Source organism: Salmo salar, unplaced genomic scaffold (assembly GCF_965601325.2).
Source record: "Salmo salar unplaced genomic scaffold, fSalSal1 ptg000135l, whole genome shotgun sequence".
In the NCBI taxonomy this organism is placed as follows: Eukaryota; Metazoa; Chordata; class Actinopteri; order Salmoniformes; family Salmonidae; genus Salmo; species Salmo salar.
This window is the reverse complement of record NW_027675320.1, coordinates 507,191-529,782: the sequence shown is the minus strand read 5'-3', so window position 1 is coordinate 529,782 and position 22,592 is coordinate 507,191. Positions and strand designations below refer to the sequence as shown.

Genomic DNA, 22,592 nt, shown 5'->3' with positions numbered 1-22,592 from the left:
TGACAAATGAATATTGAGCAAAATGAGATCAATTAATATTTTAAAAGAGAAACTGAAAAAATAAAACTTCAAAAAGAATGGAGCTCATTTATTTTGAGTTGACTGATGCATCAGTACGTGAATCAAAGTAAACGAATGTAAAAAATACCCATTCAAATCGATCAGTTTTCAACTAGAGAGATTGAGATGTGTCGTATCTGTCTCAAGCCTCCATAACTGTTTATGTTACACCTCCACATCTGCAATGAAAGGTGGTGGAGCTAGAGCGGTGTTAGTCAAACCATGAGACATACCTATAATCGGTCTTCTCACAAAAACATCTGTAGCTTCTGAACCGTTTGACCTACAAATTCGTATGACCACTCCCTGGAAAGGGGAGACCCTCACGAACACGGTGGTGTTCTCAATTTATCTCTACGTCCCCCACAAGTGTCAGGGGACCCGTCTGAAGTCGGAACCCTTTATGTGCCAACTTCTGTTTGTAGAATCCAAAATCTTTGGGCAACAAACTAATGTGACCCCACTTGTCACAATGTTCTCAGTTTTGCCCTACGTTCCCCACAAGTGTCACGGGACTAATCTGAAGGTAACAGGTACTGATTAAAATGATAGATTTTTTAACCAGGGACCTCTCGCACCCTAAGCCATAATCGTACACTAACACCAACGATCCGTTTGGTCAAATAATTTTCACTTTCCACAAAAATGACGGTCAGGATATGAATCGATGTCTCCATGTTGCTAGCGGGCTTCACATAGCATTGGTGGTATAGTGGTGAGCATAGCTGCCTTCCAAGCAGTTGACCCGGGTTCGATTCCCGGCCAATGCAGAGCATGACATATTCACTACTTTTAGGGGCTGGGTGTAATTTCAAGTCTATTACATTGGAATCAATCTTCGTGGAAGTACGATTTGCTCTTACTTTTTGCAGGTTTTCTAAATGAAGTGCAACATTGAGCCAACTAGTGAATATCACAATAGATTAGCTGTCCATCGCCTAAACCATTCAGCCACCTCGTCCTGCGCCCAAGAGGTGGCTGTTTGCGACCAGTGGCCTGAGATCTGCCTGTCTGAGCTTGTTAAAAGATCTGCAAAAGGGCTCATCCGGGATTTGAACCCAGGACCTCTCGCACCCTAAGCGAGAATCATACCCCTAGACCAACGAGCCTTACACAATAACAAAATAGTTTTGCTTTCTGCGGCAATGACAATGAGGATATCCATTGTTCTTGTCCATGGTGCTTGGAAAGATTGAACCTCATGTGAGTGTTTGTGCTATACTTGTGAGCATAGCAGTCTTCCAAACTGTTGACCAGGCTTCAGTTCAAATCTTTTGTATTTCATCTGCTGTGTTTTTCACATTCTGTCTTCTTAAGCCGCGACAGCAAACTGATGATGAGTGTTGACAAATGAATATTGAGCAAAATGAGATCAATTAATATTTTAAAAGAGAAACTGAAAAAATAAAACTTCAAAAAGAATGGAGCTCATTTATTTTGAGTTGACTGATGCATCAGTACGTGAATCAAAGTAAACGAATGTAAAAAATACCCATTCAAATCGATCAGTTTTCAACTAGAGAGATTGAGATGTGTCGTATCTGTCTCAAGCCTCCATAACTGTTTATGTTACACCTCCACATCTGCAATGAAAGGTGGTGGAGCTAGAGCGGTGTTAGTCAAACCATGAGACATACCTATAATCGGTCTTCTCACAAAAACATCTGTAGCTTCTGAACCGTTTGACCTACAAATTCGTATGACCACTCCCTGGAAAGGGGAGACCCTCACGAACACGGTGGTGTTCTCAATTTATCTCTACGTCCCCCACAAGTGTCAGGGGACCCGTCTGAAGTCGGAACCCTTCATGTGCCAACTTCTGTTTGTAGAATCCAAAATCTTTGGGCAACAAACTAATGTGACCCCACTTGTCACAATGTTCTCAGTTTTGCCCTACGTTCCCCACAAGTGTCACGGGACTAATCTGAAGGTAACAGGTACTGATTAAAATGATAGATTTTTTAACCAGGGACCTCTCGCACCCTAAGCCATAATCGTACACTAACACCAACGATCCGTTTGGTCAAATAATTTTCACTTTCCACAAAAATGACGGTCAGGATATGAATCGATGTCTCCATGTTGCTAGCGGGCTTCACATAGCATTGGTGGTATAGTGGTGAGCATAGCTGCCTTCCAAGCAGTTGACCCGGGTTCGATTCCCGGCCAATGCAGAGCATGACATATTCACTACTTTTAGGGGCTGGGTGTAATTTCAAGTCTATTACATTGGAATCAATCTTCGTGGAAGTACGATTTGCTCTTACTTTTTGCAGGTTTTCTAAATGAAGTGCAACATTGAGCCAACTAGTGAATATCACAATAGATTAGCTGTCCATCGCCTAAACCATTCAGCCACCTCGTCCTGCGCCCAAGAGGTGGCTGTTTGCGACCAGTGGCCTGAGATCTGCCTGTCTGAGCTTGTTAAAAGATCTGCAAAAGGGATCATCCGGGATTTGAACCCAGGACCTCTCGCACCCTAAGCGAGAATCATACCCCTAGACCAACGAGCCTTACACAATAACAAAATAGTTTTGCTTTCTGCGGCAATGACAATGAGGATATCCATTGTTCTTGTCCATGGTGCTTGGAAAGATTGAACCTCATGTGAGTGTTTGTGCTATACTTGTGAGCATAGCAGTCTTCCAAACTGTTGACCAGGCTTCAGTTCAAATCTTTTGTATTTCATCTGCTGTGTTTTTCACATTCTGTCTTCTTAAGCCGCGACAGCAAACTGATGATGAGTGTTGACAAATGAATATTGAGCAAAATGAGATCAATTAATATTTTAAAAGAGAAACTGAAAAAATAAAACTTCAAAAAGAATGGAGCTCATTTATTTTGAGTTGACTGATGCATCAGTACGTGAATCAAAGTAAACGAATGTAAAAAATACCCATTCAAATCGATCAGTTTTCAACTAGAGAGATTGAGATGTGTCGTATCTGTCTCAAGCCTCCATAACTGTTTATGTTACACCTCCACATCTGCAATGAAAGGTGGTGGAGCTAGAGCGGTGTTAGTCAAACCATGAGACATACCTATAATCGGTCTTCTCACAAAAACATCTGTAGCTTCTGAACCGTTTGACCTACAAATTCGTATGACCACTCCCTGGAAAGGGGAGACCCTCACGAACACGGTGGTGTTCTCAATTTATCTCTACGTCCCCCACAAGTGTCAGGGGACCCGTCTGAAGTCGGAACCCTTCATGTGCCAACTTCTGTTTGTAGAATCCAAAATCTTTGGGCAACAAACTAATGTGACCCCACTTGTCACAATGTTCTCAGTTTTGCCCTACGTTCCCCACAAGTGTCACGGGACTAATCTGAAGGTAACAGGTACTGATTAAAATGATAGATTTTTTAACCAGGGACCTCTCGCACCCTAAGCCATAATCGTACACTAACACCAACGATCCGTTTGGTCAAATAATTTTCACTTTCCACAAAAATGACGGTCAGGATATGAATCGATGTCTCCATGTTGCTAGCGGGCTTCACATAGCATTGGTGGTATAGTGGTGAGCATAGCTGCCTTCCAAGCAGTTGACCCGGGTTCGATTCCCGGCCAATGCAGAGCATGACATATTCACTACTTTTAGGGGCTGGGTGTAATTTCAAGTCTATTACATTGGAATCAATCTTCGTGGAAGTACGATTTGCTCTTACTTTTTGCAGGTTTTCTAAATGAAGTGCAACATTGAGCCAACTAGTGAATATCACAATAGATTAGCTGTCCATCGCCTAAACCATTCAGCCACCTCGTCCTGCGCCCAAGAGGTGGCTGTTTGCGACCAGTGGCCTGAGATCTGCCTGTCTGAGCTTGTTAAAAGATCTGCAAAAGGGATCATCCGGGATTTGAACCCAGGACCTCTCGCACCCTAAGCGAGAATCATACCCCTAGACCAACGAGCCTTACACAATAACAAAATAGTTTTGCTTTCTGCGGCAATGACAATGAGGATATCCATTGTTCTTGTCCATGGTGCTTGGAAAGATTGAACCTCATGTGAGTGTTTGTGCTATACTTGTGAGCATAGCAGTCTTCCAAACTGTTGACCAGGCTTCAGTTCAAATCTTTTGTATTTCATCTGCTGTGTTTTTCACATTCTGTCTTCTTAAGCCGCGACAGCAAACTGATGATGAGTGTTGACAAATGAATATTGAGCAAAATGAGATCAATTAATATTTTAAAAGAGAAACTGAAAAAATAAAACTTCAAAAAGAATGGAGCTCATTTATTTTGAGTTGACTGATGCATCAGTACGTGAATCAAAGTAAACGAATGTAAAAAATACCCATTCAAATCGATCAGTTTTCAACTAGAGAGATTGAGATGTGTCGTATCTGTCTCAAGCCTCCATAACTGTTTATGTTACACCTCCACATCTGCAATGAAAGGTGGTGGAGCTAGAGCGGTGTTAGTCAAACCATGAGACATACCTATAATCGGTCTTCTCACAAAAACATCTGTAGCTTCTGAACCGTTTGACCTACAAATTCGTATGACCACTCCCTGGAAAGGGGAGACCCTCACGAACACGGTGGTGTTCTCAATTTATCTCTACGTCCCCCACAAGTGTCAGGGGACCCGTCTGAAGTCGGAACCCTTTATGTGCCAACTTCTGTTTGTAGAATCCAAAATCTTTGGGCAACAAACTAATGTGACCCCACTTGTCACAATGTTCTCAGTTTTGCCCTACGTTCCCCACAAGTGTCACGGGACTAATCTGAAGGTAACAGGTACTGATTAAAATGATAGATTTTTTAACCAGGGACCTCTCGCACCCTAAGCCATAATCGTACACTAACACCAACGATCCGTTTGGTCAAATAATTTTCACTTTCCACAAAAATGACGGTCAGGATATGAATCGATGTCTCCATGTTGCTAGCGGGCTTCACATAGCATTGGTGGTATAGTGGTGAGCATAGCTGCCTTCCAAGCAGTTGACCCGGGTTCGATTCCCGGCCAATGCAGAGCATGACATATTCACTACTTTTAGGGGCTGGGTGTAATTTCAAGTCTATTACATTGGAATCAATCTTCGTGGAAGTACGATTTGCTCTTACTTTTTGCAGGTTTTCTAAATGAAGTGCAACATTGAGCCAACTAGTGAATATCACAATAGATTAGCTGTCCATCGCCTAAACCATTCAGCCACCTCGTCCTGCGCCCAAGAGGTGGCTGTTTGCGACCAGTGGCCTGAGATCTGCCTGTCTGAGCTTGTTAAAAGATCTGCAAAAGTGATCATCCGGGATTTGAACCCAGGACCTCTCGCACCCTAAGCGAGAATCATACCCCTAGACCAACGAGCCTTACACAATAACAAAATAGTTTTGCTTTCTGCGGCAATGACAATGAGGATATCCATTGTTCTTGTCCATGGTGCTTGGAAAGATTGAACCTCATGTGAGTGTTTGTGCTATACTTGTGAGCATAGCAGTCTTCCAAACTGTTGACCAGGCTTCAGTTCAAATCTTTTGTATTTCATCTGCTGTGTTTTTCACATTCTGTCTTCTTAAGCCGCGACAGCAAACTGATGATGAGTGTTGACAAATGAATATTGAGCAAAATGAGATCAATTAATATTTTAAAAGAGAAACTGAAAAAATAAAACTTCAAAAAGAATGGAGCTCATTTATTTTGAGTTGACTGATGCATCAGTACGTGAATCAAAGTAAACGAATGTAAAAAATACCCATTCAAATCGATCAGTTTTCAACTAGAGAGATTGAGATGTGTCGTATCTGTCTCAAGCCTCCATAACTGTTTATGTTACACCTCCACATCTGCAATGAAAGGTGGTGGAGCTAGAGCGGTGTTAGTCAAACCATGAGACATACCTATAATCGGTCTTCTCACAAAAACATCTGTAGCTTCTGAACCGTTTGACCTACAAATTCGTATGACCACTCCCTGGAAAGGGGAGACCCTCACGAACACGGTGGTGTTCTCAATTTATCTCTACGTCCCCCACAAGTGTCAGGGGACCCGTCTGAAGTCGGAACCCTTTATGTGCCAACTTCTGTTTGTAGAATCCAAAATCTTTGGGCAACAAACTAATGTGACCCCACTTGTCACAATGTTCTCAGTTTTGCCCTACGTTCCCCACAAGTGTCACGGGACTAATCTGAAGGTAACAGGTACTGATTAAAATGATAGATTTTTTAACCAGGGACCTCTCGCACCCTAAGCCATAATCGTACACTAACACCAACGATCCGTTTGGTCAAATAATTTTCACTTTCCACAAAAATGACGGTCAGGATATGAATCGATGTCTCCATGTTGCTAGCGGGCTTCACATAGCATTGGTGGTATAGTGGTGAGCATAGCTGCCTTCCAAGCAGTTGACCCGTGTTCGATTCCCGGCCAATGCAGAGCATGACATATTCACTACTTTTAGGGGCTGGGTGTAATTTCAAGTCTATTACATTGGAATCAATCTTCGTGGAAGTACGATTTGCTCTTACTTTTTGCAGGTTTTCTAAATGAAGTGCAACATTGAGCCAACTAGTGAATATCACAATAGATTAGCTGTCCAACGCCTAAACCATTCAGCCACCTCGTCCTGCGCCCAAGAGGTGGCTGTTTGCGACCAGTGGCCTGAGATCTGCCTGTCTGAGCTTGTTAAAAGATCTGCAAAAGTGATCATCCGGGATTTGAACCCAGGACCTCTCGCACCCTAAGCGAGAATCATACCCCTAGACCAACGAGCCTTACACAATAACAAAATAGTTTTGCTTTCTGCGGCAATGACAATGAGGATATCCATTGTTCTTGTCCATGGTGCTTGGAAAGATTGAACCTCATGTGAGTGTTTGTGCTATACTTGTGAGCATAGCAGTCTTCCAAACTGTTGACCAGGCTTCAGTTCAAATCTTTTGTATTTCATCTGCTGTGTTTTTCACATTCTGTCTTCTTAAGCCGCGACAGCAAACTGATGATGAGTGTTGACAAATGAATATTGAGCAAAATGAGATCAATTAATATTTTAAAAGAGAAACTGAAAAAATAAAACTTCAAAAAGAATGGAGCTCATTTATTTTGAGTTGACTGATGCATCAGTACGTGAATCAAAGTAAACGAATGTAAAAAATACCCATTCAAATCGATCAGTTTTCAACTAGAGAGATTGAGATGTGTCGTATCTGTCTCAAGCCTCCATAACTGTTTATGTTACACCTCCACATCTGCAATGAAAGGTGGTGGAGCTAGAGCGGTGTTAGTCAAACCATGAGACATACCTATAATCGGTCTTCTCACAAAAACATCTGTAGCTTCTGAACCGTTTGACCTACAAATTCGTATGACCACTCCCTGGAAAGGGGAGACCCTCACGAACACGGTGGTGTTCTCAATTTATCTCTACGTCCCCCACAAGTGTCAGGGGACCCGTCTGAAGTCGGAACCCTTCATGTGCCAACTTCTGTTTGTAGAATCCAAAATCTTTGGGCAACAAACTAATGTGACCCCACTTGTCACAATGTTCTCAGTTTTGCCCTACGTTCCCCACAAGTGTCACGGGACTAATCTGAAGGTAACAGGTACTGATTAAAATGATAGATTTTTTAACCAGGGACCTCTCGCACCCTAAGCCATAATCGTACACTAACACCAACGATCCGTTTGGTCAAATAATTTTCACTTTCCACAAAAATGACGGTCAGGATATGAATCGATGTCTCCATGTTGCTAGCGGGCTTCACATAGCATTGGTGGTATAGTGGTGAGCATAGCTGCCTTCCAAGCAGTTGACCCGGGTTCGATTCCCGGCCAATGCAGAGCATGACATATTCACTACTTTTAGGGGCTGGGTGTAATTTCAAGTCTATTACATTGGAATCAATCTTCGTGGAAGTACGATTTGCTCTTACTTTTTGCAGGTTTTCTAAATGAAGTGCAACATTGAGCCAACTAGTGAATATCACAATAGATTAGCTGTCCAACGCCTAAACCATTCAGCCACCTCGTCCTGCGCCCAAGAGGTGGCTGTTTGCGACCAGTGGCCTGAGATCTGCCTGTCTGAGCTTGTTAAAAGATCTGCAAAAGTGATCATCCGGGATTTGAACCCAGGACCTCTCGCACCCTAAGCGAGAATCATACCCCTAGACCAACGAGCCTTACACAATAACAAAATAGTTTTGCTTTCTGCGGCAATGACAATGAGGATATCCATTGTTCTTGTCCATGGTGCTTGGAAAGATTGAACCTCATGTGAGTGTTTGTGCTATACTTGTGAGCATAGCAGTCTTCCAAACTGTTGACCAGGCTTCAGTTCAAATCTTTTGTATTTCATCTGCTGTGTTTTTCACATTCTGTCTTCTTAAGCCGCGACAGCAAACTGATGATGAGTGTTGACAAATGAATATTGAGCAAAATGAGATCAATTAATATTTTAAAAGAGAAACTGAAAAAATAAAACTTCAAAAAGAATGGAGCTCATTTATTTTGAGTTGACTGATGCATCAGTACGTGAATCAAAGTAAACGAATGTAAAAAATACCCATTCAAATCGATCAGTTTTCAACTAGAGAGATTGAGATGTGTCGTATCTGTCTCAAGCCTCCATAACTGTTTATGTTACACCTCCACATCTGCAATGAAAGGTGGTGGAGCTAGAGCGGTGTTAGTCAAACCATGAGACATACCTATAATCGGTCTTCTCACAAAAACATCTGTAGCTTCTGAACCGTTTGACCTACAAATTCGTATGACCACTCCCTGGAAAGGGGAGACCCTCACGAACACGGTGGTGTTCTCAATTTATCTCTACGTCCCCCACAAGTGTCAGGGGACCCGTCTGAAGTCGGAACCCTTCATGTGCCAACTTCTGTTTGTAGAATCCAAAATCTTTCGGCAACAAACTAATGTGACCCCACTTGTCACAATGTTCTCAGTTTTGCCCTACGTTCCCCACAAGTGTCACGGGACTAATCTGAAGGTAACAGGTACTGATTAAAATGATAGATTTTTTAACCAGGGACCTCTCGCACCCTAAGCCATAATCGTACACTAACACCAACGATCCGTTTGGTCAAATAATTTTCACTTTCCACAAAAATGACGGTCAGGATATGAATCGATGTCTCCATGTTGCTAGCGGGCTTCACATAGCATTGGTGGTATAGTGGTGAGCATAGCTGCCTTCCAAGCAGTTGACCCGGGTTCGATTCCCGGCCAATGCAGAGCATGACATATTCACTACTTTTAGGGGCTGGGTGTAATTTCAAGTCTATTACATTGGAATCAATCTTCGTGGAAGTACGATTTGCTCTTACTTTTTGCAGGTTTTCTAAATGAAGTGCGACATTGAGCCAACTAGTGAATATCACAATAGATTAGCTGTCCAACGCCTAAACCATTCAGCCACCTCGTCCTGCGCCCAAGAGGTGGCTGTTTGCGACCAGTGGCCTGAGATCTGCCTGTCTGAGCTTGTTAAAAGATCTGCAAAAGTGATCATCCGGGATTTGAACCCGGGACCTCTCGCACCCTAAGCGAGAATCATACCCCTAGACCAACGAGCCTTACACAATAACAAAATAGTTTTGCTTTCTGCGGCAATGACAATGAGGATATCCATTGTTCTTGTCCATGGTGCTTGGAAAGATTGAACCTCATGTGAGTGTTTGTGCTATACTTGTGAGCATAGCAGTCTTCCAAACTGTTGACCAGGCTTCAGTTCAAATCTTTTGTATTTCATCTGCTGTGTTTTTCACATTCTGTCTTCTTAACCTGTTGGGTCTAGGGGGCAGCATTTGCACGTCTGGATAAAAAAAATGTACCCGATTTAATCTGGTTACTAATCCTACCCAGTAACTAGAATATGCATATACTTATTATATATGGATAGAAAACACTCTAAAGTTTCCAAAACTGTTTGAATGGTGTCTGTGAGTATAACAGAACTCATTTGGCAGGCAAAACCCTGAGACATTTTCTGACAGGAAGTGGATACCTGATGTGTTGTATTGACTTTAAAGCTATCCCATTGAAAGACACAGGGGTTTAGGAATATTTTGGCACTTCCTATTGCTTCCACTAGATGTCACCAGCCTTTACAAAGTGTTTTGAGTCTTCTGGAGGGAGATCTGACCGAACAAGAGCCATGGAACGGTGATGTCCCATTAGACACCTGGCGCGCTACTTCATGTTGGGTACCCTCGTTCCAATACGTTATAAAAGGCTATGCATTCGTCCACCTTGAATATTATTCATGTTCTGGTTAAAAAAGGCCCTAATGATTTATGCTATACAACGTTTGACATGTTTGAACGAACGGAAATATATTTTTTCCCCTCGTTCATGACGAGAAGTCCGGCTGGCTTACATCATGTGCTAACGAGACGGAGATTTTTGGACATAAATGATGAGCTTTTTTGAACAAAACTACATTCGTTATGGACCTGTGATACCTGGAAGTGACATCTGATGAAGAGAATCAAAGGTAATGGATTATTTACATAGTATTTTCGATTTTAGATCTCCCCAACATGACGTCTAGTCTGTATCGCAACGCGTATTTTTCTGGGCACAGTGCTCAGATTATTGCAAAGTGTGATTTCCCAGTAAGGTTATTTTTAAATCTGGCAAGTTGATTGCGTTCAAAAGATGTAAATCTATAATTCTTTAAATGACAATATAATATTTTAACAATGTTTTCTAATTTTAATTATTTAATTTCTGACGCTGACTTGACTGCCGGTTATTGGAGGGAAACGATTTCCTCAACATCAATGCCATAGTAAAACGCTGTTTTTGTATATAAATATGAACTTGATAGAACTAAAAATGCATGCATTGTCTAACATAATGTCCTAGGAGTGTCATCTGATGGAGATTGTAAAAGGTTAGTGTATCATTTTAGCTGGTTTTATGGTTTTGGTGACCCTGTCTTTGACTTGACAAAACATTACACACAACTCTTGTAAATGTACTGTCCTAACATACTCTAAATTTATGCTTTCGCCGTAAAACCTTTTTGAAATCGTAAAACGTGGTTAGATTAAGGAGATGTTTATCTTTCAAATGGTGTAACATAGTTGTATTTTTGAAAAATTTGAATTTTGACATTTATTTGGATTCAAATTTGCCGCTCTTGAAATGCACCTGCTGTTGATGGAGTGCACCACAGGTGGCACGCTAGCGTCCCACCTAGCCCCAAGAGGTTAAGCCGCGACAGCAAACTGATGATGAGTGTTGACAAATGAATATTGAGCAAAATGAGATCAATTAATATTTTAAAAGAGAAACTGAAAAAATAAAACTTCAAAAAGAATGGAGCTCATTTATTTTGAGTTGACTGATGCATCAGTACGTGAATCAAAGTAAACGAATGTAAAAAATACCCATTCAAATCGATCAGTTTTCAACTAGAGAGATTGAGATGTGTCGTATCTGTCTCAAGCCTCCATAACTGTTTATGTTACACCTCCACATCTGCAATGAAAGGTGGTGGAGCTAGAGCGGTGTTAGTCAAACCATGAGACATACCTATAATCGGTCTTCTCACAAAAACATCTGTAGCTTCTGAACCGTTTGACCTACAAATTCGTATGACCACTCCCTGGAAAGGGGAGACCCTCACGAACACGGTGGTGTTCTCAATTTATCTCTACGTCCCCCACAAGTGTCAGGGGACCCGTCTGAAGTCGGAACCCTTTATGTGCCAACTTCTGTTTGTAGAATCCAAAATCTTTGGGCAACAAACTAATGTGACCCCACTTGTCACAATGTTCTCAGTTTTGCCCTACGTTCCCCACAAGTGTCACGGGACTAATCTGAAGGTAACAGGTACTGATTAAAATGATAGATTTTTTAACCAGGGACCTCTCGCACCCTAAGCCATAATCGTACACTAACACCAACGATCCGTTTGGTCAAATAATTTTCACTTTCCACAAAAATGACGGTCAGGATATGAATCAATGTCTCCATGTTGCTAGCGTGCTTCACATAGCATTGGTGGTATAGTGGTGAGCATAGCTGCCTTCCAAGCAGTTGACCCGGGTTCGATTCCCGGCCAATGCAGAGCATGACATATTCACTACTTTTAGGGGCTGGGTGTAATTTCAAGTCTATTACATTGGAATCAATCTTCGTGGAAGTACGATTTGCTCTTACTTTTTGCAGGTTTTCTAAATGAAGTGCAACATTGAGCCAACTAGTGAATATCACAATAGATTAGCTGTCCATCGCCTAAACCATTCAGCCACCTCGTCCTGCGCCCAAGAGGTGGCTGTTTGCGACCAGTGGCCTGAGATCTGCCTGTCTGAGCTTGTTAAAAGATCTGCAAAAGGGCTCATCCGGGATTTGAACCCAGGACCTCTCGCACCCTAAGAGAGAATCATACCCCTAGACCAACGAGCCTTACACAATAACAAAATAGTTTTGCTTTCTGCGGCAATGACAATGAGGATATCCATTGTTCTTGTCCATGGTGCTTGGAAAGATTGAACCTCATGTGAGTGTTTGTGCTATACTTGTGAGCATAGCAGTCTTCCAAACTGTTGACCAGGCTTCAGTTCAAATCTTTTGTATTTCATCTGCTGTGTTTTTCACATTCTGTCTTCTTAAGCCGCGACAGCAAACTGATGATGAGTGTTGACAAATGAATATTGAGCAAAATGAGATCAATTAATATTTTAAAAGAGAAACTGAAAAAATAAAACTTCAAAAAGAATGGAGCTCATTTATTTTGAGTTGACTGATGCATCAGTACGTGAATCAAAGTAAACGAATGTAAAAAATACCCATTCAAATCGATCAGTTTTCAACTAGAGAGATTGAGATGTGTCGTATCTGTCTCAAGCCTCCATAACTGTTTATGTTACACCTCCACATCTGCAATGAAAGGTGGTGGAGCTAGAGCGGTGTTAGTCAAACCATGAGACATACCTATAATCGGTCTTCTCACAAAAACATCTGTAGCTTCTGAACCGTTTGACCTACAAATTCGTATGACCACTCCCTGGAAAGGGGAGACCCTCACGAACACGGTGGTGTTCTCAATTTATCTCTACGTCCCCCACAAGTGTCAGGGGACCCGTCTGAAGTCGGAACCCTTCGTGTGCCAACTTCTGTTTGTAGAATCCAAAATCTTTGGGCAACAAACTAATGTGACCCCACTTGTCACAATGTTCTCAGTTTTGCCCTACGTTCCCCACAAGTGTCACGGGACTAATCTGAAGGTAACAGGTACTGATTAAAATGATTGATTTTTTAACCAGGGACCTCTCGCACCCTAAGCCATAATCGTACACTAACACCAACGATCCGTTTGGTCAAAGAATTTTCACTTTCCACAAAAATGACGGTCAGGATATGAATCGATGTCTCCATGTTGCTAGCGGGCTTCACATAGCATTGGTGGTATAGTGGTGAGCATAGCTGCCTTCCAAGCAGTTGACCCGGGTTCGATTCCCGGCCAATGCAGAGCATGACATATTCACTACTTTTAGGGGCTGGGTGTAATTTCAAGTCTATTACATTGGAATCAATCTTCGTGGAAGTACGATTTGCTCTTACTTTTTGCAGGTTTTCTAAATGAAGTGCAACATTGAGCCAACTAGTGAATATCACAATAGATTAGCTGTCCATCGCCTAAACCATTCAGCCACCTCGTCCTGCGCCCAAGAGGTGGCTGTTTGCGACCAGTGGCCTGAGATCTGCCTGTCTGAGCTTGTTAAAAGATCTGCAAAAGGGATCATCCGGGATTTGAACCCAGGACCTCTCGCACCCTAAGCGAGAATCATACCCCTAGACCAACGAGCCTTACACAATAACAAAATAGTTTTGCTTTCTGCGGCAATGACAATGAGGATATCCATTGTTCTTGTCCATGGTGCTTGGAAAGATTGAACCTCATGTGAGTGTTTGTGCTATACTTGTGAGCATAGCAGTCTTCCAAACTGTTGACCAGGCTTCAGTTCAAATCTTTTGTATTTCATCTGCTGTGTTTTTCACATTCTGTCTTCTTAAGCCGCGACAGCAAACTGATGATGAGTGTTGACAAATGAATATTGAGCAAAATGAGATCAATTAATATTTTAAAAGAGAAACTGAAAAAATAAAACTTCAAAAAGAATGGAGCTCATTTATTTTGAGTTGACTGATGCATCAGTACGTGAATCAAAGTAAACGAATGTAAAAAATACCCATTCAAATCGATCAGTTTTCAACTAGAGAGATTGAGATGTGTCGTATCTGTCTCAAGCCTCCATAACTGTTTATGTTACACCTCCACATCTGCAATGAAAGGTGGTGGAGCTAGAGCGGTGTTAGTCAAACCATGAGACATACCTATAATCGGTCTTCTCACAAAAACATCTGCAGCTTCTGAACCGTTTGACCTACAAATTCGTATGACCACTCCCTGGAAAGGGGAGACCCTCACGAACACGGTGGTGTTCTCAATTTATCTCTACGTCCCCCACAAGTGTCAGGGGACCCGTCTGAAGTCGGAACCCTTCATGTGCCAACTTCTGTTTGTAGAATCCAAAATCTTTGGGCAACAAACTAATGTGACCCCACTTGTCACAATGTTCTCAGTTTTGCCCTACGTTCCCCACAAGTGTCACGGGACTAATCTGAAGGTAACAGGTACTGATTAAAATGATAGATTTTTTAACCAGGGACCTCTCGCACCCTAAGCCATAATCGTACACTAACACCAACGATCCGTTTGGTCAAATAATTTTCACTTTCCACAAAAATGACGGTCAGGATATGAATCGATGTCTCCATGTTGCTAGCGGGCTTCACATAGCATTGGTGGTATAGTGGTGAGCATAGCTGCCTTCCAAGCAGTTGACCCGGGTTCGATTCCCGGCCAATGCAGAGCATGACATATTCACTACTTTTAGGGGCTGGGTGTAATTTCAAGTCTATTACATTGGAATCAATCTTCGTGGAAGTACGATTTGCTCTTACTTTTTGCAGGTTTTCTAAATGAAGTGCAACATTGAGCCAACTAGTGAATATCACAATAGATTAGCTGTCCATCGCCTAAACCATTCAGCCACCTCGTCCTGCGCCCAAGAGGTGGCTGTTTGCGACCAGTGGCCTGAGATCTGCCTGTCTGAGCTTGTTAAAAGATCTGCAAAAGGGATCATCTGGGATTTGAACCCAGGACCTCTCGCACCCTAAGCGAGAATCATACCCCTAGACCAACGAGCCTTACACAATAACAAAATAGTTTTGCTTTCTGCGGCAATGACAATGAGGATATCCATTGTTCTTGTCCATGGTGCTTGGAAAGATTGAACCTCATGTGAGTGTTTGTGCTATACTTGTGAGCATAGCAGTCTTCCAAACTGTTGACCAGGCTTCAGTTCAAATCTTTTGTATTTCATCTGCTGTGTTTTTCACATTCTGTCTTCTTAAGCCGCGACAGCAAACTGATGATGAGTGTTGACAAATGAATATTGAGCAAAATGAGATCAATTAATATTTTAAAAGAGAAACTGAAAAAATAAAACTTCAAAAGAATGGAGCTCATTTATTTTGAGTTGACTGATGCATCAGTACGTGAATCAAAGTAAACGAATGTAAAAAATACCCATTCAAATCGATCAGTTTTCAACTAGAGAGATTGAGATGTGTCGTATCTGTCTCAAGCCTCCATAACTGTTTATGTTACACCTCCACATCTGCAATGAAAGGTGGTGGAGCTAGAGCGGTGTTAGTCAAACCATGAGACATACCTATAATCGGTCTTCTCACAAAAACATCTGTACCTTCTGAACCGTTTGACCTACAAATTCGTATGACCACTCCCTGGAAAGGGGAGACCCTCACGAACACGGTGGTGTTCTCAATTTATCTCTACGTCCCCCACAAGTGTCAGGGGACCCGTCTGAAGTCGGAACCCTTCATGTGCCAACTTCTGTTTGTAGAATCCAAAATCTTTGGGCAACAAACTAATGTGACCCCACTTGTCACAATGTTCTCAGTTTTGCCCTACGTTCCCCACAAGTGTCACGGGACTAATCTGAAGGTAACAGGTACTGATTAAAATGATAGATTTTTTAACCAGGGACCTCTCGCACCCTAAGCCATAATCGTACACTAACACCAACGATCCGTTTGGTCAAATAATTTTCACTTTCCACAAAAATGACGGTCAGGATATGAATCGATGTCTCCATGTTGCTAGCGGGCTTCACATAGCATTGGTGGTATAGTGGTGAGCATAGCTGCCTTCCAAGCAGTTGACCTGGGTTCGATTCCCGGCCAATGCAGAGCATGACATATTCACTACTTTTAGGGGCTGGGTGTAATTTCAAGTCTATTACATTGGAATCAATCTTCGTGGAAGTACGATTTGCTCTTACTTTTTGCAGGTTTTCTAAATGAAGTGCAACATTGAGCCAACTAGTGAATATCACAATAGATTAGCTGTCCATCGCCTAAACCATTCAGCCACCTCGTCCTGCGCCCAAGAGGTGGCTGTTTGCGACCAGTGGCCTGAGATCTGCCTGTCTGAGCTTGTTAAAAGATCTGCAAAAGGGCTCATCCGGGATTTGAACCCAGGACCTGTCGCACCCTAAGCGAGAATCATACCCCTAGACCAACGAGCCTTACACAATAACAAAATAGTTTTGATTTCTGCGGCAATGACAATGAGGATATCCATTGTTCTTGTCCATGGTGCTTGGAAAGATTGAACCTCATGTGAGTGTTTGTGCTATACTTGTGAGCATAGCAGTCTTCCAAACTGTTGACCAGGCTTCAGTTCAAATCTTTTGTATTTCATCTGCTGTGTTTTTCACATTCTGTCTTCTTAAGCCGCGACAGCAAACTGATGATGAGTGTTGACAAATGAATATTGAGCAAAATGAGATCAATTAATATTTTAAAAGAGAAACTGAAAAAATAAAACTTCAAAAAGAATGGAGCTCATTTATTTTGAGTTGACTGATGCATCAGTACGTGAATCAAAGTAAACGAATGTAAAAAATACCCATTCAAATCGATCAGTTTTCAACTAGAGAGATTGAGATGTGTCGTATCTGTCTCAAGCCTCCATAACTGTTTATGTTACACCTCCACATCTGCAATGAAAGGTGGTGGAGCTAGAGCGGTGTTAGTCAAACCATGAGACATACCTATAATCGGTCTTCTCACAAAAACATCTGTAGCTTCTGAACCGTTTGACCTACAAATTCGTATGACCACTCCCTGGAAAGGGGAGACCCTCACGAACACGGTGGTGTTCTCAATTTATCTCTACGTCCCCCACAAGTGTCAGGGGACCCGTCTGAAGTCGGAACCCTTTATGTGCCAACTTCTGTTTGTAGAATCCAAAATCTTTGGGCAACAAACTAATGTGACCCCACTTGTCACAATGTTCTCAGTTTTGCCCTACGTTCCCCACAAGTGTCACGGGACTAATCTGAAGGTAACAGGTACTGATTAAAATGATAGATTTTTTAACCAGGGACCTCTCGCACCCTAAGCCATAATCGTACACTAACACCAACGATCCGTTTGGTCAAATAATTTTCACTTTCCACAAAAATGACGGTCAGGATATGAATCAATGTCTCCATGTTGCTAGCGTGCTTCACATAGCATTGGTGGTATAGTGGTGAGCATAGCTGCCTTCCAAGCAGTTGACCCGGGTTCGATTCCCGGCCAATGCAGAGCATGACATATTCACTACTTTTAGGGGCTGGGTGTAATTTCAAGTCTATTACATTGGAATCAATCTTCGTGGAAGTACGATTTGCTCTTACTTTTTGCAGGTTTTCTAAATGAAGTGCAACATTGAGCCAACTAGTGAATATCACAATAGATTAGCTGTCCATCGCCTAAACCATTCAGCCACCTCGTCCTGCGCCCAAGAGGTGGCTGTTTGCGACCAGTGGCCTGAGATCTGCCTGTCTGAGCTTGTTAAAAGATCTGCAAAAGGGCTCATCCAGGATTTGAACCCGGGACCTCGCGCACCATAAGCGAGAATCATACCCCTAGACCAACGAGCCTTACACAATAACAAAATAGTTTTGCTTTCTGCGGCAATGACAATGAGGATATCCATTGTTCTTGTCCATGGTGCTTGGAAAGATTGAACCTCATGTGAGTGTTTGTGCTATACTTGTGAGCATAGCAGTCTTCCAAACTGTTGACCAGGCTTCAGTTCAAATCTTTTGTATTTCATCTGCTGTGTTTTTCACATTCTGTCTTCTTAAGCCGCGACAGCAAACTGATGATGAGTGTTGACAAATGAATATTGAGCAAAATGAGATCAATTAATATTTTAAAAGAGAAACTGAAAAAATAAAACTTCAAAAAGAATGGAGCTCATTTATTTTGAGTTGACTGATGCATCAGTACGTGAATCAAAGTAAACGAATGTAAAAAATACCCATTCAAATCGATCAGTTTTCAACTAGAGAGATTGAGATGTGTCGTATCTGTCTCAAGCCTCCATAACTGTTTATGTTACACCTCCACATCTGCAATGAAAGGTGGTGGAGCTAGAGCGGTGTTAGTCAAACCATGAGACATACCTATAATCGGTCTTCTCACAAAAACATCTGTAGCTTCTGAACCGTTTGACCTACAAATTCGTATGACCACTCCCTGGAAAGGGGAGACCCTCACGAACACGGTGGTGTTCTCAATTTATCTCTACGTCCCCCACAAGTGTCAGGGGACCCGTCTGAAGTCGGAACCCTTTATGTGCCAACTTCTGTTTGTAGAATCCAAAATCTTTGGGCAACAAACTAATGTGACCCCACTTGTCACAATGTTCTCAGTTTTGCCCTACGTTCCCCACAAGTGTCACGGGACTAATCTGAAGGTAACAGGTACTGATTAAAATGATAGATTTTTTAACCAGGGACCTGTCGCACCCTAAGCCATAATCGTACACTAACACCAACGATCCGTTTGGTCAAATAATTTTCACTTTCCACAAAAATGACGGTCAGGATATGAATCAATGTCTCCATGTTGCTAGCGTGCTTCACATAGCATTGGTGGTATAGTGGTGAGCATAGCTGCCTTCCAAGCAGTTGACCCGGGTTCGATTCCCGGCCAATGCAGAGCATGACATATTCACTACTTTTAGGGGCTGGGTGTAATTTCAAGTCTATTACATTGGAATCAATCTTCGTGGAAGTACGATTTGCTCTTACTTTTTGCAGGTTTTCTAAATGAAGTGCAACATTGAGCCAACTAGTGAATATCACAATAGATTAGCTGTCCATCGCCTAAACCATTCAGCCACCTCGTCCTGCGCCCAAGAGGTGGCTGTTTGCGACCAGTGGCCTGAGATCTGCCTGTCTGAGCTTGTTAAAAGATCTGCAAAAGGGCTCATCCAGGATTTGAACCCGGGACCTCGCGCACCATAAGCGAGAATCATACCCCTAGACCAACGAGCCTTACACAATAACAAAATAGTTTTGCTTTCTGCGGCAATGACAATGAGGATATCCATTGTTCTTGTCCATGGTGCTTGGAAAGATTGAACCTCATGTGAGTGTTTGTGCTATACTTGTGAGCATAGCAGTCTTCCAAACTGTTGACCAGGCTTCAGTTCAAATCTTTTGTATTTCATCTGCTGTGTTTTTCACATTCTGTCTTCTTAAGCCGCGACAGCAAACTGATGATGAGTGTTGACAAATGAATATTGAGCAAAATGAGATCAATTAATATTTTAAAAGAGAAACTGAAAAAATAAAACTTCAAAAAGAATGGAGCTCATTTATTTTGAGTTGACTGATGCATCAGTACGTGAATCAAAGTAAACGAATGTAAAAAATACCCATTCAAATCGATCAGTTTTCAACTAGAGAGATTGAGATGTGTCGTATCTGTCTCAAGCCTCCATAACTGTTTATGTTACACCTCCACATCTGCAATGAAAGGTGGTGGAGCTAGAGCGGTGTTAGTCAAACCATGAGACATACCTATAATCGGTCTTCTCACAAAAACATCTGTAGCTTCTGAACCGTTTGACCTACAAATTCGTATGACCACTCCCTGGAAAGGGGAGACCCTCACGAACACGGTGGTGTTCTCAATTTATCTCTACGTCCCCCACAAGTGTCAGGGGACCCGTCTGAAGTCGGAACCCTTTATGTGCCAACTTCTGTTTGTAGAATCCAAAATCTTTGGGCAACAAACTAATGTGACCCCACTTGTCACAATGTTCTCAGTTTTGCCCTACGTTCCCCACAAGTGTCACGGGACTAATCTGAAGGTAACAGGTACTGATTAAAATGATAGATTTTTTAACCAGGGACCTCTCGCACCCTAAGCCATAATCGTACACTAACACCAACGATCCGTTTGGTCAAATAATTTTCACTTTCCACAAAAATGACGGTCAGGATATGAATCAATGTCTCCATGTTGCTAGCGTGCTTCACATAGCATTGGTGGTATAGTGGTGAGCATAGCTGCCTTCCAAGCAGTTGACCCGGGTTCGATTCCCGGCCAATGCAGAGCATGACATATTCACTACTTTTAGGGGCTGGGTGTAATTTCAAGTCTATTACATTGGAATCAATCTTCGTGGAAGTACGATTTGCTCTTACTTTTTGCAGGTTTTCTAAATGAAGTGCAACATTGAGCCAACTAGTGAATATCACAATAGATTAGCTGTCCATCGCCTAAACCATTCAGCCACCTCGTCCTGCGCCCAAGAGGTGGCTGTTTGCGACCAGTGGCCTGAGATCTGCCTGTCTGAGCTTGTTAAAAGATCTGCAAAAGGGCTCATCCGGGATTTGAACCCGGGACCTCACGCACCATAAGCGAGAATCATACCCCTAGACCAACGAGCCTTACACAATAACAAAATAGTTTTGCTTTCTGCGGCAATGACAATGAGGATATCCATTGTTCTTGTCCATGGTGCTTGGAAAGATTGAACCTCATGTGAGTGTTTGTGCTATACTTGTGAGCATAGCAGTCTTCCAAACTGTTGACCAGGCTTCAGTTCAAATCTTTTGTATTTCATCTGCTGTGTTTTTCACATTCTGTCTTCTTAAGCCGCGACAGCAAACTGATGATGAGTGTTGACAAATGAATATTGAGCAAAATGAGATCAATTAATATTTTAAAAGAGAAACTGAAAAAATAAAACTTCAAAAAGAATGGAGCTCATTTATTTTGAGTTGACTGATGCATCAGTACGTGAATCAAAGTAAACGAATGTAAAAAATACCCATTCAAATCGATCAGTTTTCAACTAGAGAGATTGAGATGTGTCGTATCTGTCTCAAGCCTCCATAACTGTTTATGTTACACCTCCACATCTGCAATGAAAGGTGGTGGAGCTAGAGCGGTGTTAGTCAAACCATGAGACATACCTATAATCGGTCTTCTCACAAAAACATCTGTAGCTTCTGAACCGTTTGACCTACAAATTCGTATGACCACTCCCTGGAAAGGGGAGACCCTCACGAACACGGTGGTGTTCTCAATTTATCTCTACGTCCCCCACAAGTGTCAGGGGACCCGTCTGAAGTCGGAACCCTTTATGTGCCAACTTCTGTTTGTAGAATCCAAAATCTTTGGGCAACAAACTAATGTGACCCCACTTGTCACAATGTTCTCAGTTTTGCCCTACGTTCCCCACAAGTGTCACGGGACTAATCTGAAGGTAACAGGTACTGATTAAAATGATAGATTTTTTAACCAGGGACCTCTCGCACCCTAAGCCATAATCGTACACTAACACCAAGGGATCCGTTTGGTCAAATAATTTTCACTTTCCACAAAAATGACGGTCAGGATATGAATCGATGTCTCCATGTTGCTAGCGAGCTTCACGTAGCATTGGTGGTATAGTGGTGAGCATAGCTGCCTTCCAAGCACTTGCCCCGGGTTCGATTCCTGGCCAATGCAGAGCATGACATATTCGCTAGTTTTAGGGGCTGGGTGTAATTTCAAGTCTATTACATTGGAATCAATCTTCGTGGAAGTACGATTTGCTCTTACTTTTTGCAGGTTTTCTAAATGAAGTGCGACATTGAGCCAACTAGTGAATATCACAATAGATTAGCTGTCCATCGCCTAAACCATTCAGCCACCTCGTCCTGCGCCCAAGAGGTGGCTGTTTGCGACCAGTGGCCTGAGATCTGCCTGTCTGAGCTTGTTAAAAGATCTGCAAAAGGGCTCATCCGGGATTTGAAGCCGGGACCTCTCGCACCCTAAGCGAGAATCATACCCCTAGACCAACGAGCCTTACACAATAACAAAATAGTTTTGCTTTCTGCGGCAATGACAATGAGGATATCCATTGTTCTTGTCCATGGTGCTTGGAAAGATTGAACCTCATGTGAGTGTTTGTGCTATACTTGTGAGCATAGCAGTCTTCCAAACTGTTGACCAGGCTTCAGTTCAAATCTTTTGTATTTCATCTGCTGTGTTTTTCACATTCTGTCTTCTTAAGCCGCGACAGCAAACTGATGATGAGTGTTGACAAATGAATATTGAGCAAAATGAGATCAATTAATATTTTAAAAGAGAAACTGAAAAAATAAAACTTCAAAAAGAATGGAGCTCATTTATTT

At 42.2% G+C, this 22,592-nt stretch overlaps 25 non-coding genes across 25 annotated transcripts; 14 read left to right on the top strand and 11 right to left on the bottom strand.

Annotated features, from left to right (window-relative positions):
- Positions 1-758: 758 nt before the first annotated feature.
- trnag-ucc (transfer RNA glycine (anticodon UCC)) lies at positions 759-830 on the top strand. The gene has a single exon. It is a non-coding gene; the product is annotated as a tRNA-Gly (tRNA).
- Positions 831-1,097: 267 nt separating this feature from the next.
- trnap-agg (transfer RNA proline (anticodon AGG)) lies at positions 1,098-1,169 on the bottom strand. Its single transcript has one exon. It is a non-coding gene; the product is annotated as a tRNA-Pro (tRNA).
- A 993-nt stretch (positions 1,170-2,162) lies between these two features.
- Positions 2,163-2,234, top strand: trnag-ucc (transfer RNA glycine (anticodon UCC)). The gene has a single exon. It is a non-coding gene; the product is annotated as a tRNA-Gly (tRNA).
- Positions 2,235-2,501: 267 nt separating this feature from the next.
- trnap-agg (transfer RNA proline (anticodon AGG)) lies at positions 2,502-2,573 on the bottom strand. Its single transcript has one exon. It is a non-coding gene; the product is annotated as a tRNA-Pro (tRNA).
- Positions 2,574-3,566: 993 nt separating this feature from the next.
- trnag-ucc (transfer RNA glycine (anticodon UCC)) lies at positions 3,567-3,638 on the top strand. The gene has a single exon. It is a non-coding gene; the product is annotated as a tRNA-Gly (tRNA).
- A 267-nt stretch (positions 3,639-3,905) lies between these two features.
- Positions 3,906-3,977, bottom strand: trnap-agg (transfer RNA proline (anticodon AGG)). The gene has a single exon. It is a non-coding gene; the product is annotated as a tRNA-Pro (tRNA).
- A 993-nt stretch (positions 3,978-4,970) lies between these two features.
- Positions 4,971-5,042, top strand: trnag-ucc (transfer RNA glycine (anticodon UCC)). The gene has a single exon. It is a non-coding gene; the product is annotated as a tRNA-Gly (tRNA).
- Positions 5,043-6,374: 1,332 nt separating this feature from the next.
- Positions 6,375-6,446, top strand: trnag-ucc (transfer RNA glycine (anticodon UCC)). Its single transcript has one exon. It is a non-coding gene; the product is annotated as a tRNA-Gly (tRNA).
- A 1,332-nt stretch (positions 6,447-7,778) lies between these two features.
- trnag-ucc (transfer RNA glycine (anticodon UCC)) lies at positions 7,779-7,850 on the top strand. Its single transcript has one exon. It is a non-coding gene; the product is annotated as a tRNA-Gly (tRNA).
- Positions 7,851-9,182: 1,332 nt separating this feature from the next.
- On the top strand, positions 9,183-9,254 carry trnag-ucc (transfer RNA glycine (anticodon UCC)). Its single transcript has one exon. It is a non-coding gene; the product is annotated as a tRNA-Gly (tRNA).
- A 2,770-nt stretch (positions 9,255-12,024) lies between these two features.
- On the top strand, positions 12,025-12,096 carry trnag-ucc (transfer RNA glycine (anticodon UCC)). The gene has a single exon. It is a non-coding gene; the product is annotated as a tRNA-Gly (tRNA).
- Positions 12,097-12,363: 267 nt separating this feature from the next.
- Positions 12,364-12,435, bottom strand: trnap-agg (transfer RNA proline (anticodon AGG)). Its single transcript has one exon. It is a non-coding gene; the product is annotated as a tRNA-Pro (tRNA).
- Positions 12,436-13,428: 993 nt separating this feature from the next.
- On the top strand, positions 13,429-13,500 carry trnag-ucc (transfer RNA glycine (anticodon UCC)). The gene has a single exon. It is a non-coding gene; the product is annotated as a tRNA-Gly (tRNA).
- Positions 13,501-13,767: 267 nt separating this feature from the next.
- trnap-agg (transfer RNA proline (anticodon AGG)) lies at positions 13,768-13,839 on the bottom strand. The gene has a single exon. It is a non-coding gene; the product is annotated as a tRNA-Pro (tRNA).
- Positions 13,840-14,832: 993 nt separating this feature from the next.
- trnag-ucc (transfer RNA glycine (anticodon UCC)) lies at positions 14,833-14,904 on the top strand. The gene has a single exon. It is a non-coding gene; the product is annotated as a tRNA-Gly (tRNA).
- A 267-nt stretch (positions 14,905-15,171) lies between these two features.
- trnap-agg (transfer RNA proline (anticodon AGG)) lies at positions 15,172-15,243 on the bottom strand. Its single transcript has one exon. It is a non-coding gene; the product is annotated as a tRNA-Pro (tRNA).
- A 992-nt stretch (positions 15,244-16,235) lies between these two features.
- On the top strand, positions 16,236-16,307 carry trnag-ucc (transfer RNA glycine (anticodon UCC)). The gene has a single exon. It is a non-coding gene; the product is annotated as a tRNA-Gly (tRNA).
- Positions 16,308-16,574: 267 nt separating this feature from the next.
- trnap-agg (transfer RNA proline (anticodon AGG)) lies at positions 16,575-16,646 on the bottom strand. Its single transcript has one exon. It is a non-coding gene; the product is annotated as a tRNA-Pro (tRNA).
- Positions 16,647-17,639: 993 nt separating this feature from the next.
- trnag-ucc (transfer RNA glycine (anticodon UCC)) lies at positions 17,640-17,711 on the top strand. Its single transcript has one exon. It is a non-coding gene; the product is annotated as a tRNA-Gly (tRNA).
- A 267-nt stretch (positions 17,712-17,978) lies between these two features.
- On the bottom strand, positions 17,979-18,050 carry trnah-aug (transfer RNA histidin (anticodon AUG)). Its single transcript has one exon. It is a non-coding gene; the product is annotated as a tRNA-His (tRNA).
- A 993-nt stretch (positions 18,051-19,043) lies between these two features.
- On the top strand, positions 19,044-19,115 carry trnag-ucc (transfer RNA glycine (anticodon UCC)). Its single transcript has one exon. It is a non-coding gene; the product is annotated as a tRNA-Gly (tRNA).
- Positions 19,116-19,382: 267 nt separating this feature from the next.
- On the bottom strand, positions 19,383-19,454 carry trnah-aug (transfer RNA histidin (anticodon AUG)). The gene has a single exon. It is a non-coding gene; the product is annotated as a tRNA-His (tRNA).
- Positions 19,455-20,447: 993 nt separating this feature from the next.
- On the top strand, positions 20,448-20,519 carry trnag-ucc (transfer RNA glycine (anticodon UCC)). The gene has a single exon. It is a non-coding gene; the product is annotated as a tRNA-Gly (tRNA).
- A 267-nt stretch (positions 20,520-20,786) lies between these two features.
- Positions 20,787-20,858, bottom strand: trnah-aug (transfer RNA histidin (anticodon AUG)). The gene has a single exon. It is a non-coding gene; the product is annotated as a tRNA-His (tRNA).
- A 1,333-nt stretch (positions 20,859-22,191) lies between these two features.
- On the bottom strand, positions 22,192-22,263 carry trnap-agg (transfer RNA proline (anticodon AGG)). The gene has a single exon. It is a non-coding gene; the product is annotated as a tRNA-Pro (tRNA).
- Positions 22,264-22,592: the final 329 nt, after the last annotated feature.